At 39.2% G+C, this 12,953-nt stretch overlaps 1 long non-coding RNA gene across 1 annotated transcript in view; it reads right to left on the reverse strand.

Annotated features, from left to right (window-relative positions):
* The window catches only part of LOC109951008, a 432,683-nt gene extending 422,678 nt beyond the window's left edge, over nt 1–10,005 (reverse strand). The window contains exon 1 of the long non-coding RNA XR_005602591.1: nt 9,942–10,005. This is a non-coding gene — a long non-coding RNA (uncharacterized LOC109951008). The remainder of the gene's footprint in view (nt 1–9,941) is intronic.
* Between the last annotated feature and the right edge of the window lie 2,948 nt (nt 10,006–12,953).

The following is a 12,953-nucleotide window of genomic DNA, read 5'->3' on the forward strand; positions in this document are numbered from 1 at the left end:
GAGTGCCCACTCTGGAACAGCTACACAGTGAGCACAGTGCTGGCAAATCACAGAGGTCCTTCTAAATTAGGTTTGAGAACCCTCCTGACAGGAAAAATTAATTAGTGGTATTAATAATGTCAGAGGTCTCTTCCTTTGATAGTATTACAATTCTCCTAAATAAATATGTGGCATAGGGTTCCTCCCAATTTCAAAGCAGAGAAAATCATGTTTTCATGTCTTTTTGGCATTAGTAACCATTTATGTATCTACTAAATGTACAATCATTATACCTAATATAATATCATCCAGCCAGTCAAATGACTGCCAAGTTTCTCTTTTATATTTCAACAATGAAGAAAACATTTCATCTTCTCACCACACTGACATCCTAATATCTTCAACTTTTTCTCTCCAGTTTTAGCTTTTAAGACAGGCAGTGCTGATTAATACATGTATAAAAGTGGTTCTCTGTAGACTTCACAAAAGTGGAGAATTATTTTTTTTTAGCTCAGCACAAATTTGTAGCAACTGATACTTTACCAGAAACTTCTTTTTGGATATTTTGCTCCACAAAATAAATCTATTCCTATCATTCATCTCAGTACCATACCTTTTCTGTACTTAGAATTTCTTTGTGATTCCTGGGTGACTTTATCTATTACTAGAATTATTACAATCAGTTACATTAAGAGATTAGAGTAACTTCTAAACAGAGCATTCAAAATTGTGCTTAGAGAATACAGAAATACTAAGAAGCCATCATTTAACCAGTTCAACAGCTATTTTAGAACTCAAATTAGGATAAAAATGGATAAGAAAATATTTTCATTGTATCCATGTTGCACCAGATTAACCCTCAGTGGTCAAGTATTAAACATTGCGAAAGCATAAATACATAAAATGGGACAAAAGCTTAGCATGGAGAAAAACGAAATAACGCAGCATTCCCTGATATAGCTTCCTAGAAACTGCCAGTATTAATTTGGCCAGATAACTTTCAGAGGCAGAGTTATTTTTCTGCAGTGTAGACTGTCTCTGATGTTAGAGAGAAAACCTTTTCTCTGAGATAAAAGCTGGTTTTTAACAAAGCACATCTTAAGCTTCACGTTAGCAGCATATTATAATTTGCTTTGAAACACGGTGTGCTGCTGGCATCGGGTGTATCACCCTCATGGTACATCAAGCCAGGGAAGTTTGCAATGGGGAGCGCATTAGTAAAAATTACCTTTAAAGACCAGTGTTTGCATTCATATGTACAGCTGATGTAAAACAGATGTCTTCGTGCTTGAGCTCCTATTTTAAGTCCAGACACAAAGCATTTTGTGCCTGTACAATGAGATACGTTGCATCTCCAGCCCGATGTGTGCAGAACTCTGCAGATGTGGCTGCTGTGATGTTCTGCTGCTCTGCCACGGCAATGTCTCTGCTCCCTGCCTGAGAACACCCCATCCTGAGCTGGGGTGAGGGGGGACTGTGCACAGGGCCCAGGGACAGCAGGGGTGGGAGCAGAGTGTACAGGCCTCCCCCAGCTTGCAACAGCCCCACACTCTCTGCCCAGATCTGATAAGCACAGATACACAACAGCTGATGGTGATTCCATCTGTCTTGTGGTGGGGACTGACATGAACTATCATGAGAAAACACTTTCTTATCTTTACCAACAAAGAATGAAGTCTTAGTGGGATTTTTAGGAAGAAAGTGGCTAGACCACCAAAGATGCTATTAATACCTGATTTCTTGCCAAGGAGACAGGCAAAGCCTCACCAGGCAAGCCTGCAGCAACAGCTGCAACTGGAACACCTTGGAGAGGACTTGGTTCTCACATATTTCTAAGGCCTGTGAAAGGCCCGGAGAGACCTCTGAGGTTCAGGTACTACCCTTGCCCTTAACCCAGCAGGATGGAGGCAGGAGGAGACAGCTACACTGCTCTCAGTGCTGGCATTGCTGCTGAGCAGGGCAAGCAGCACCCACCAGTGCCTGGCAGACTGCAACCACACTGCCAAGGCAGGAAAAGAGGATGCTCACAGCACAGAGAGAAGCTGCCCCCTCTTCCTGATCTCCCCACTTCTACCGCACAAGACAGCAACAGACCACATGGCTGCAGGTATTTCACCCATCACTGCCATGATTTTCACCATCATGACTCAAATATTTTGTGTGTGGTGGTTCCTTTCCCCCATGAGAGCCTGCACACCCTAAAGATTACAGGATCAACCAAGGTCCTGCTGAAGTCAGGTAGCCTCTTTCCATTTCCATGAGGCTTTGGGTCTGCTCCTTAATGTACTACTGATGAAGTGTATTAAAATCTATCCGCTTGGCTTTCTCCAGCTTATTCAGTATAAGTGATGTTACTTCTTATCTGCAAATATAAACTGTTTTGTTATGTGGTTTTGTAGAGTCCTTGCTGCACATTGAAAAGCTACTCTCTCTATAAAAAGGCACAAGCATCTGTCTTGCTAGGAGTATAGTTATCTACTGCCAGAGACACCAGTTTCATTTTTTGATTAGAGAAACATGTACCAACGCTGTTATAGTTAATACAGCAGTTTTACTACACAAGCCACACAGGAGGCAATATATTAACTGTCCTACTGAGGAATGCAAACAGCACAGAGTGTTTGGATTTCCAGCATCCTTGAGAAGTGACTTTGGTATTACACTAACGATGCCCCAGTGAGTAATCATTTTCAGGTAGTAACAACTCTTGAAAATAACTCTTTCAGTCTAATTACACTGCCAGGTTAGAGAAAGCCTTTCAGTGAAGTTTATGGGCCAGATTCTTAGTCACTGTAAACAGTTATAACTCCACAGGTTCCAGGAGGAGTAATCCAATTTATACACTGGACCTACCTCTCTCTTCTGTAAACCCTGTATTAAAGGTTATGTAATAATTAAGGACGAAGGAATAAAAAAGCCAAACACCCTGACTTGATTCAGGCAATGACTTTGCATTTACTGAAATGAGGATGAAGAGAACCAGGCTTCAAGAGATTAGTTATAACTAGGAGATTAGTTCAGTGCAATAAAGCCCATTTAGCATAACACAGAGAACTCTCTGCCACATTTTGGAATAATGCATTTTAAATCTGCCAGTTGCCTCTGAAGGTCCCAATCCTGCAAAGCTCACTCATGATTTAACTTTATGTGGTATAAATAGTCCCACTGGAATCAGCCTATTCACGGTGCAGACAGACAAGCAGAGCTAAACTACTGGATAAATTAAGGGTTAGGCCAGAGGAAAGTTCTCTGGATTCTGTGTCTCCTTGAGATTTGACCTATAAACAAACAGGGAAATATTTGGCATTTTGCTCAGGAGAAATATCTCTGGTTTTCAGTGGTTGTGGTTCTACTTCAAAGAAAATCATCTATTCTTTCTCAAACAAATGTGATTTTCACAAGAAACCACATAAAGGTATAATTCTCTATAGACATGCTTTTAATGCTTCTCCAAAATGGGAAAAAAAAAATTCAATCAAAATTGCCAAAATAAGGAAGCATATATAATTCATTTTCATTAGTCCTGCTACAGTTCTTGCCTCTGAACTCATTTGAAGCCTGTGTTCTAGATTAGCAGCACAATGTTAAAGCTGGTTTGAGGCACAGAGCTGTTAGGTGTCATATACCAAATGACAAAATATTCAATAAAGTCTCTGCCTTGCTCCAGAAATAAAAATATTTTTATCAACATGAATATAGAGGACTGAGAAAGACGGGTGCTTTTAGCTCAAGTGTGTTTTAGAAGAAACACACTAACCAGAGCCAAGGCAAAAAGCCAACAACTCCTAGATCAAGAACCTGAAATTTACATTTAATCAACCTCAATTAGGGACAAGAAATCAATTTAACACACTGTTTGCAGAACATTTACTCTGTAAGCATCTTGTATGATGCAGCACTGCTAAAATTACCCCCACAGAAATCAGATGTTATTAAGGAAAGTACAATGGCCAAAGAAATTATGCCACAGAAGTCACTGAAATAGAACAAGGAATTTCTTTATTTGGTTTCCCAAAACTTCAAACGTAACCTTTGATAAGTTGAATGTTTGATCTTTTAGCTACCAGCACAATTTCCTAGTTACTTTTATAAACTGGAGCTTTCAAACTCCTACCTACTCCCAGTGATCTCTGCATACTGGCTTATTTAATATTCCCTCAGCTTATCTCAAGTCTCAATGCAGCAAGGCTTTTTAGTTGCTACGGCCCTAAGCATGGAACATGAAAGAAAAGGATATCTGGGAGCCTCATTCTATATTTTTCATTTTAAAAAAAAAGGCCTGGGAGCCTGAGGCATGTCCCCTGTCATTTTCAGTTGTTTTGGAGCTCCCACTTACACTTGGGGCATTCCATCTTCACAGGGTGCTTCTTCAAATATTCACTGAGACATGCAGAAATATCAAAGCTGTATCAGATCTGTAACTCTTGTTTCAGTATGAAATGGGATGCCTGCTTGCATAATTACCAAAGGGACTAAACTGTTAAATTGACCAAACAGGTCTTGCCCAAAAGCTCATGGCCTAGTTTCCTATTAGTCATTGTGGTACAGTCTTCTTAATCCCAGCACTCATGCAAGAAGCATTTACTTTCCACCGCCCAAATAACTCACAGCTCCTTCAAAGCGGCACTACTGCACTAATCTGGTTGTTGTCACAAGCCCAAGAAGAGCTGATAAGCACAATATGTTACATAAAGTATGAACAGACAGTGAGAGAGCACTACATTCACACTGTTTGCTTTTGTTATTCTTAGTAAAAAAGGCATGATATCTTTGTGAGCACCTTTGAATTAATGTGCTTGTATCATCTTAGGCTTGCAGAAAAGGTAAAGCATGTGTAAGAGGCAAGGAATTTGGAATATCTGAGCACAGCTGTTCCTGTCCAGTTGTACCACTGACAGACAAGCACTCTCAGCTTGGGAGCTGCACTGACACCAGCTCTGAAACCTTTTTAAATTGGAGACTGAGGTATTGCAGAAAAGCAATTACTCTCACACTGTAAAGACACCACCAGGTGGATCAGCAATGCAGAGTGACAAAACACACAGACTGCACTAGATTGAGGTGCTGACAGTTCTTCAGGGAGAGGGAAGCTCCTCTGGCAAAGAGACAGCAGAAGCAAATGAAGCCTCTTCATCCTATATGCCTTCTCCAGGTCGAGGGGTGCATGACCACAGTGCACTTGATTCTGCAGCTCAAACACCTCGTCACAACTATTTGGAGCTGGGGAGGGCTGGATTCATTGATATTCAGGCCTGAAGAACACAACAGTGATGAGAAATTACTTCTTCCTTGTTGCCAGTGCTCATATGCTAAAAGTAGACTGTGCTTGGTCCCTTGGACTTCTTGCTTGAAGCAGCAGGAATACATCACTAGATCAGCCAGAACAGGCTAACCACTGCTAGTGAGAGAACAGTTCCACAGACTTTGGAGACCCCATTGAAACTTGAGACTCTAATGCAGCCTCCACCTCAAGATTCATGCTGCTGTACTTGCTATTTTTAAATCTGGCTCAGCTCTCTCTAGTTGCACTGCAATGTACTTGAGCTTGGTTTGCCCGAGCAGAATGGCACAACCCAAGTAAACTCACTGTCAAGGTCAAAGTGCTGGTATCCAGACATGTGAGGATTTCCTGCTCCCTTCAGAGGTACTCTGACATCAGCAAGAATAAGACCCCACATCTTTCTCTAAATCTCCTCTCCTTTAGCAAAGAATGTTGTATACATGAAGTAATCCAAGCACTTAAGACAGTATTTCACATCCAGCTTCTGGAATATTTCAACTTTGCCTGGGAGCTTTAAAAGAGCACTAGCTATAGAGATGTAAATATGGGTCCAAAGAAATCTACCAGATATTATACACATGATGAAGGAAAATGATCTCTATTGAATTTAAAATATGCTGTAGACTCTCATTTCCATTTTGTCCTTTGCTGTAAAGACTGGCAGACAGGTATAGTGGTATAGCAGAGAAATTGTGAGCCTTTTACTACTGGAGAGACTGCAGAGGTTGTGGATAAGGGTAAAAGATGAATATTCTCTGCTGGTTTCCACCTCCCAGACAAAAAATGCTGTGCATTCGAAAATGTGGGAAGGCTGGCACACAAAGGTAAAGATAAAGGCTGCCTAAGATAAAAACTTCCCAAGTAACAGAGCATTTCCAGCTGATAAAGATACAAAAGTTGAAGAACTTCTGTACAGAAAAAGAGTGGCTTAAATACGTCTTTTCCACTTTCCATTTCTGATTATTTGAAAATCTTTGATTTCTGCTCTTTGAGGCTAACTGAATACTATGCATGAGATCTAATTTAAAGCTTGCTGGTTTTAAATCATTGCATTCACAAGCAGTTTTATTGACATTAACATACAGTTATAACTAGGCAATTAAGTCATGTTCCATTAAGAAAGAAAAATCCTGTCCTTGGAAGTCAGCAACATTTTAGGTGAGCACAGAAAAAGGCATCACAATACTACCTTTCTTTGTGAACTCAGTTATGATTTTTATTTGCTTGCTGTTGTTCATTAAACTTTCATAAAAAAATAATGACTCATCAGTAGAAAATGAAACTTTGCTACAGTACAAATCTTTTGGAGCTTTTCACCTGAATTTCTCAAATAAACCTAAGTATTACTCATTTGAACTCAGCAATAACTGTGACATAGATACAAAGCATATGACAGATATTGCTGAGTGCTGTGGAACACGATTCAAAAATTATATAGCCCATAACTCAGCAGATATTACTACTACGTCAAGTATACTGTAGCACTCAGGGAACTTCAGCTTCTTCTCCACTGAGAGTTTCTAGTAGTCATGTGCCTGAGCAGTTTAATGAAACAGGTATATTATTAATGCCACCAGAAAAAGGATGATTTCTGTGAGAAGGAAAATAAATACTTGGGGTGTTATATGCAATTTAAAATTGTAATAAACTCCAGATGTTGCAAATTGTGCTCTGTTTTAGGGAACTGCTGTTCCCAAGCTTGAAATTCCTTAGGAGTGTTTAGAGATATTTTAGAGCCTCACTTTCTAATCCCAGTTTCTCCTCCACAAACACATATTTCACCCAAAAACATGAAACAACTGTGCCTGTAGATGAACAAACCCAAAATGTTACAAAGCTCCCTGGGTTTGTTACCTGGTATTTATGCACAAATCACACCACGGCATATTGAGACCTAATAGGGCTAAGTGCTGTGGGGTTCTGAAACAGCAGGACCCTAGCATGCTTAGGGGTTGATGATGTAAAGAAGCCTCCCTGACTGATGTTAACCTGCAGAAGCAGGCAGGAAAGCAGCATCCCACCATTTTGAATAACTCCACATTGTAGCACTGCAGGGGGTTTTTGCGACCCGAGCGCAGGACCTGGCACTTCACCTTGTTGCACCTCATACCCTTGGCCTCAGCCCATCAATCCAGCCTGTCCAGATCCCTCTGCAGAACCTTCCTGCCCTCCAGCAGATCCACATTCGCAGCCAACTTGCTGTTGCCTGCAAATTCACTGAGACTGCACTTGATCCCCTTGTTTGATCCCCTTGATCAAACAGGGCTGGCCCCAGTACCGAGCTCGGCAGAGCCCCACCAGTGCCCAGGTGCCAGCTGGATGTAATTCCATTCCCCACCACACTCTGGGCCCAGGTATCCTGCCGTTTTTATCCAGCAGAGAGAGCCTGTGCAAGCCATGAGCAGCCGGGTTCTCCAGGAGATGCTGTGGGAAACAGTGACATAGGCTTTACTACAGTCCAGACAGACATATCCACAGCCATCTCCTCATCCACAAAGCAGGTCGCCCTGCCATAGAAGGAGATGAGGCTGGTCAAGCAGGACCTGCCTTTTCTATGCCCATGGCTGACCCCCTGGTTGTCCTGTATGTGCCATGGCATGGCACTCGGGATGATCTTCTCCCTGAACTTCCCCAGCACTGTGATCAGGCTGACAGGCCCATAGTTCCCTGCGTGCTCCTTCTGACCCTTCCTGCAGAGAGGCATCACACTGGTCACTCTGCAGCTATCTAGGACCTTCCAGGTTGATCAGGACTGATGATAAATGATGGAGAGCAGTTGAACAAGCTCTTTTGGCAACTCCTTCACTGCCCTTGGGTGGGGTCTATTCATTACCAGAGACTTGGGAGGGTCTAGGTGGCTCAGCAGGTCATCATCTACTCCATCCTGGATTGCAGGGGGTCTATTCTAATGCTCATCCCTGTCTCCCATCTCAGGGGGCTGGTTGCCCTGAGGATAACTGGCCTTTCTGTTGAAGTCTGAGGTAAAGAAGATATTAAGTACACCTGTGAAGTCTACAGAATGCAATTAACCTGTAGGGTTCGCATTAGTAAGTTATGTGATTTTAAATGATGTTAAAACACAGTTTACTGCTCAACATAGCTGTTTGTGTCCATCAAACCTGTATTTCTGTGAAATGGATAACAGATTTGTTTACCAAAAAATGCTTGTCCTGAAGCCATGTTGATGGAAGTCTCCCATTTTTATTCTTAAATTGTGTTTACAGTCTCTATTTGACTACTGCATTTATTGTGCCTCTGTGTGACCTGTAGCTAAGCAGCTTAGAGTTTCCTGTTGTTCAAAAACCAAATTTCCCCATTTTTTTGACATCAGTGAAAAAATAACACTGTTAATCATGTCTTTTAGGTCTCTGACAAATTTTCTGAATCTGTGGTTTAAAAAAAAAAATCTTAGTTTCAGTAAGTGCTACCTCCTTTTTTTTTGTTTGTTCTCATTGGTGAATATTCAATTCTCTCAAAATCTGCCTCCTGTATGCATGTTCTTGCTTCATTCCAAATATAGGACACAAACTGTTGTTGACATTTCTTGCCTCTTTTGCATCACTATTCAGGATTTCACCATCTGGATCAAGCAAAGAATCCAATAAAGGTTTCTTTTGATCCCAATTACATTCTAAAATGCTTTTAAAAATCGTTTTACCCTTTAGCCATTGACATATTTCCATTAGTGTCCTTTATCAGATAAAGTTTCTTTCCAATACTATGTGTTTTAACAAGGATGCCTTTTGACAACTGTAATATATTATTAAGGCAAGACTCCTTTATCTGACTGTGGTTTTGGTTAACATTTTTCACTTTAAATGTGTGATCTAAGCAGAAAGTTTCAGCAGTTTTGAGTCAGTTGTCACACAAGCTATATTCTGTTGTGAAACGAAAGGGTAGTAAATGGTAATTAGGGAATGCACAAATTGTTTTTTGAAGGAAATCCAACAGACTTACTCCACAGTGGGCTCAAAGCAAAGCTCTACTAAGTTACATTTCATTTTTAAAATACTTGATGAAATTGTTTAGTACCCCTGCCAGCATTCACCAACTATATATAGTTATAGCTATTATAAAAAAGGCTTTCTTCATGCATGCTGTAGACTGGTGCTTACGGCTCAAATTGTTCCCCAGTGAGGTTTGCTTGGGCAAATATAACTAAGAAGGCAGACACTGTAAGTCTGCATGTATATGAGTCTTACATATACACCTGAGAGCAGTGTTGACAGGAATAGTCTATTTCTAAAACAGGCTAACAGGGTGTCAGCCAGCAGGTGGTCTAACTTCAGGTCACAGCATATATGTGGACGCCAAAGTAAAAAGGAATTAGATGTCAGGGACTAACCAAAACAACTCTGAAGAACAGAGAACTGAGGTTTATGAGAAACACATATTTGGATATTTGTTATCGCATAATAAAAGCTGTGGAAACACCAAAAATTATCTTTATTCCCGTAAAACCAAGCCGATAAGATTATTTCTTCCTTCCTTTTTTTTCTCCCAATAAATCAAACGGAGATACAAGAAAAAAAATAAAGGAAAGTTGCAATGGAACAGATTGGCTTAAATTATAAACTTTAGGTATTTTGAAGGCTAGAATAACATTTGATTTGTAGTGATGCATATCTAACAGTTGTCATATTCCTCTTCCTATATTTTTAATGGCTAACTTAGCACTTACCTGATCCAATAGCCACACACATGAGAAATTTGTAGAATTTAGAAATCCACTGATGGCTTTTCATCTGTAAAAATATTTGATAGTATGTTTCACTTTAAACCATATTCACTTTAAAAGGATAATCATATCTTTGTATAAAGAGAAACCACCCAACCTGAATCATCCAACACATAACATTCACCAACTAAAAAAAGAATAAAGCAAATGAAGAGGAAAATAGCTCGTATTCATTTCACATTGTATGCAAAACTACATTTGCTTGCTTTATGAGGGATTTTTGGAAGGTTTAAAGATGCTGGAGTGATAGGTTAGTTTTGTATGCCAAATTAAGCTAAAATTTGCAATAGGAAAATGGAGCATGTAGTAAGATGTAATACTTTAGTACTAGTTAAGGAGCAAATATGGCTTATCTATGGAGAGCTTTTCCACACTGAAAACACAGTGGAAAGACATTAATCACTGCTTGCTTTCTACATTTTGTTTGATCTAATGCTTACATGAAAGAAATATGCTGGCAACTTGGAGAAAAAAATAGGTTACAGAAAGGGAGATGCTTACCTAGAAGGGTGTTTCTTTTAAAGTCTAGTGAAAGAATTGTCTGTGCAGTGTGAATGGGACACTACCAAACCCTACATATATTATTGTTCCTAGTAGTTATTATTCTGCATTCATTTACACTCTTACAATCTCATTTGTCAACAGTATATGAGGACCTTCTTCCAAAATTGAATCAAGCTTCAAAAGACAAAGTCTGTTTGCAAAGTTACTCATACCCTGCCATCTTTCTGAGCATTCTCAGAGTGGGAATTACTTAAACACTAAATAATTTTTTCTTTCATGGTGACTGTAAAAAAATAGAATCACTTAGGGTTTCTTTTAAGAGAGATCACAATTTCATTTTACTAATAAAACAGTCTTTCATGCAAAAACTTCAAATGAATTTGCCCTAGGACCAGCTTGAACTTTTGGCACCCACAGTGTTTCTTGTCAAGGAGATCACAGGCCTGCTACCCCTTAATCCTGCTCATCTTGTTTGTTTTGATCCCCACCCATCCTGGCTTCATTCAATGCCCTCCAGTTACTATAGCTGAAAAAAACAGCAGCAGCCAGTGCTCCCCTCCATGCTTTGCATTTTGCTAATGATTTTATAGACTGCAATCATATGGCTGTTTATCGAGTTGAGAGAGCCTGACCTCTTCACTCAGACACCAAAACAAAGCATGTTAACTTTGGTGCTTTAACTATATCTTGCCTCACCTCTTTTTTTCTTTTTAATCTTCATGTGTAGCAAATAAAAAAAAAAATTTAAAAAAAGGGAGAAAAACCAACTATCCCACAACCAGTATTTGCCTCTTACAAAAATTCTAAAATTTCTAGCAAGTGAAAAGTATCAAGAAAAAAGAGGAAAAGGAAAGTTTTTCTAATGCATGGGGGCTGTGAACAGACAACAGCCACTCTACTTTCTTGATGTAATTTCCATAGGACTTCCAATAGTTTCAGCCATCACTTGTACCATAATGCAGCAAACCCAGTAGAGAGGGCTACTTCTGGATTTGCTATTCTAATTTTCCTTCCTTCCTCTCTTGAGCATACTATGTTTGCCTTTATTCCTTCTCTCCTTCCCAGTTGCTTCATGTTCTCTGAAGACCATAAAAGATTTCTCATTTTGGCTGATGATTAAAATAACTCATTTTCAAAAGTGGAAGGGGAAAAAGATGATGAACACTGATATGATCCACCTGGCATTACATGGAAGGAAAACTCCTAAAAGGTAGAGGTCATAGGCAGCAAATTTTCTTATTTGACTACACTTATGCTTTTAGTCATAAACCAGCTTCCAATTGCTAAATTATCTTTAGGTGCCTGTGCAAGCTGACAGCCAAAGGAGAGACACCATCTCAAGAGCAAACTAATTATCCCAATGGCCAAAGATTTCAAGACTTGAAAGGAAAACAGAAGGCAAAAAAATCAGAGAAATGAAAGAATGTCTGTTCATCAATGCTATTCTTAATGTATATTTAATGAGATGGTTTAAACACTTTGAAGTGAAAGGATCTTGATCGCCACAATGGCTGATGCAGTTAAACTGTTTATGAGGGAGGGAGACATCACAGGCAATTCCTATTCACAAGACTGAAATCAAGCCTTCTAAAAAAAATTATTCCTTTTATTCTTATGAAAATACCAATTGCTGACTCTCAGGTAATTGACAAAATGGTTTATAACATTTCTATAACAAAGATATGATTCTATAGTGAAAGGTGTAGTTAGACAGAGAGTGACTTTAAAAAAAACCTGCACTTACTATCCACAGAAAAAGGAAATAAAGGTTTCTGCTAAAAGTCTGAAATGGACTAAGTTTATAATGTGAAGTCCCTTGAGTAATTTCTAATTTGACTCTAAGTATAACTCAAATATAAGATTTGCATGATGCCCTCAAGTGTCATTATTGCTGCTTCATTGCATTAATTAATACATTGCCAGCGTCAGCTCAATAATCACTGGTTCCTACATTGTGAATGATTCCTTAAATTGTAAGTCAGTGCAGGATTTTGTGAGAACAAGTTATTGTTATGTTTACTCCAGTAAACTTATAGTTCACTGCAATTATATAGTAATATAAAATTTCATATGCAAAAAAACTTTCATTTCTAATCACTTGGGTTTTTTCCCTTCAGAATTTCTGCTGCCACATTTTCAGTTGTCATAATCATTCAGAGAGGATTCTCTCAAGGATAACAAGGCAGAATGGAAAATTCGAATCAACCTCCATAGACAGCAAGATGTCTTTCATTAGATTTGGTAACATACAGCTGGCACTTTTTTCTTTCAACCTCACAGATAAATACTTTCATTGTGTATGTTAATCAGACTGGGAAAAGATACAGAAAATGGAAGAGTCAGATTTAAACCACATTTCTGAATAATTACATCAAGATGTGCCACTTACTGAGGGTTTCTTTTTTTCTAAGTGAAAAACATTTCCTAAGTGAAAAAGAAAATGCACAGTAA

This window comes from Corvus cornix, chromosome 9 (assembly GCF_000738735.6).
Source record: "Corvus cornix cornix isolate S_Up_H32 chromosome 9, ASM73873v5, whole genome shotgun sequence".
NCBI classification, from domain to species: domain Eukaryota; kingdom Metazoa; phylum Chordata; class Aves; order Passeriformes; family Corvidae; genus Corvus; species Corvus cornix.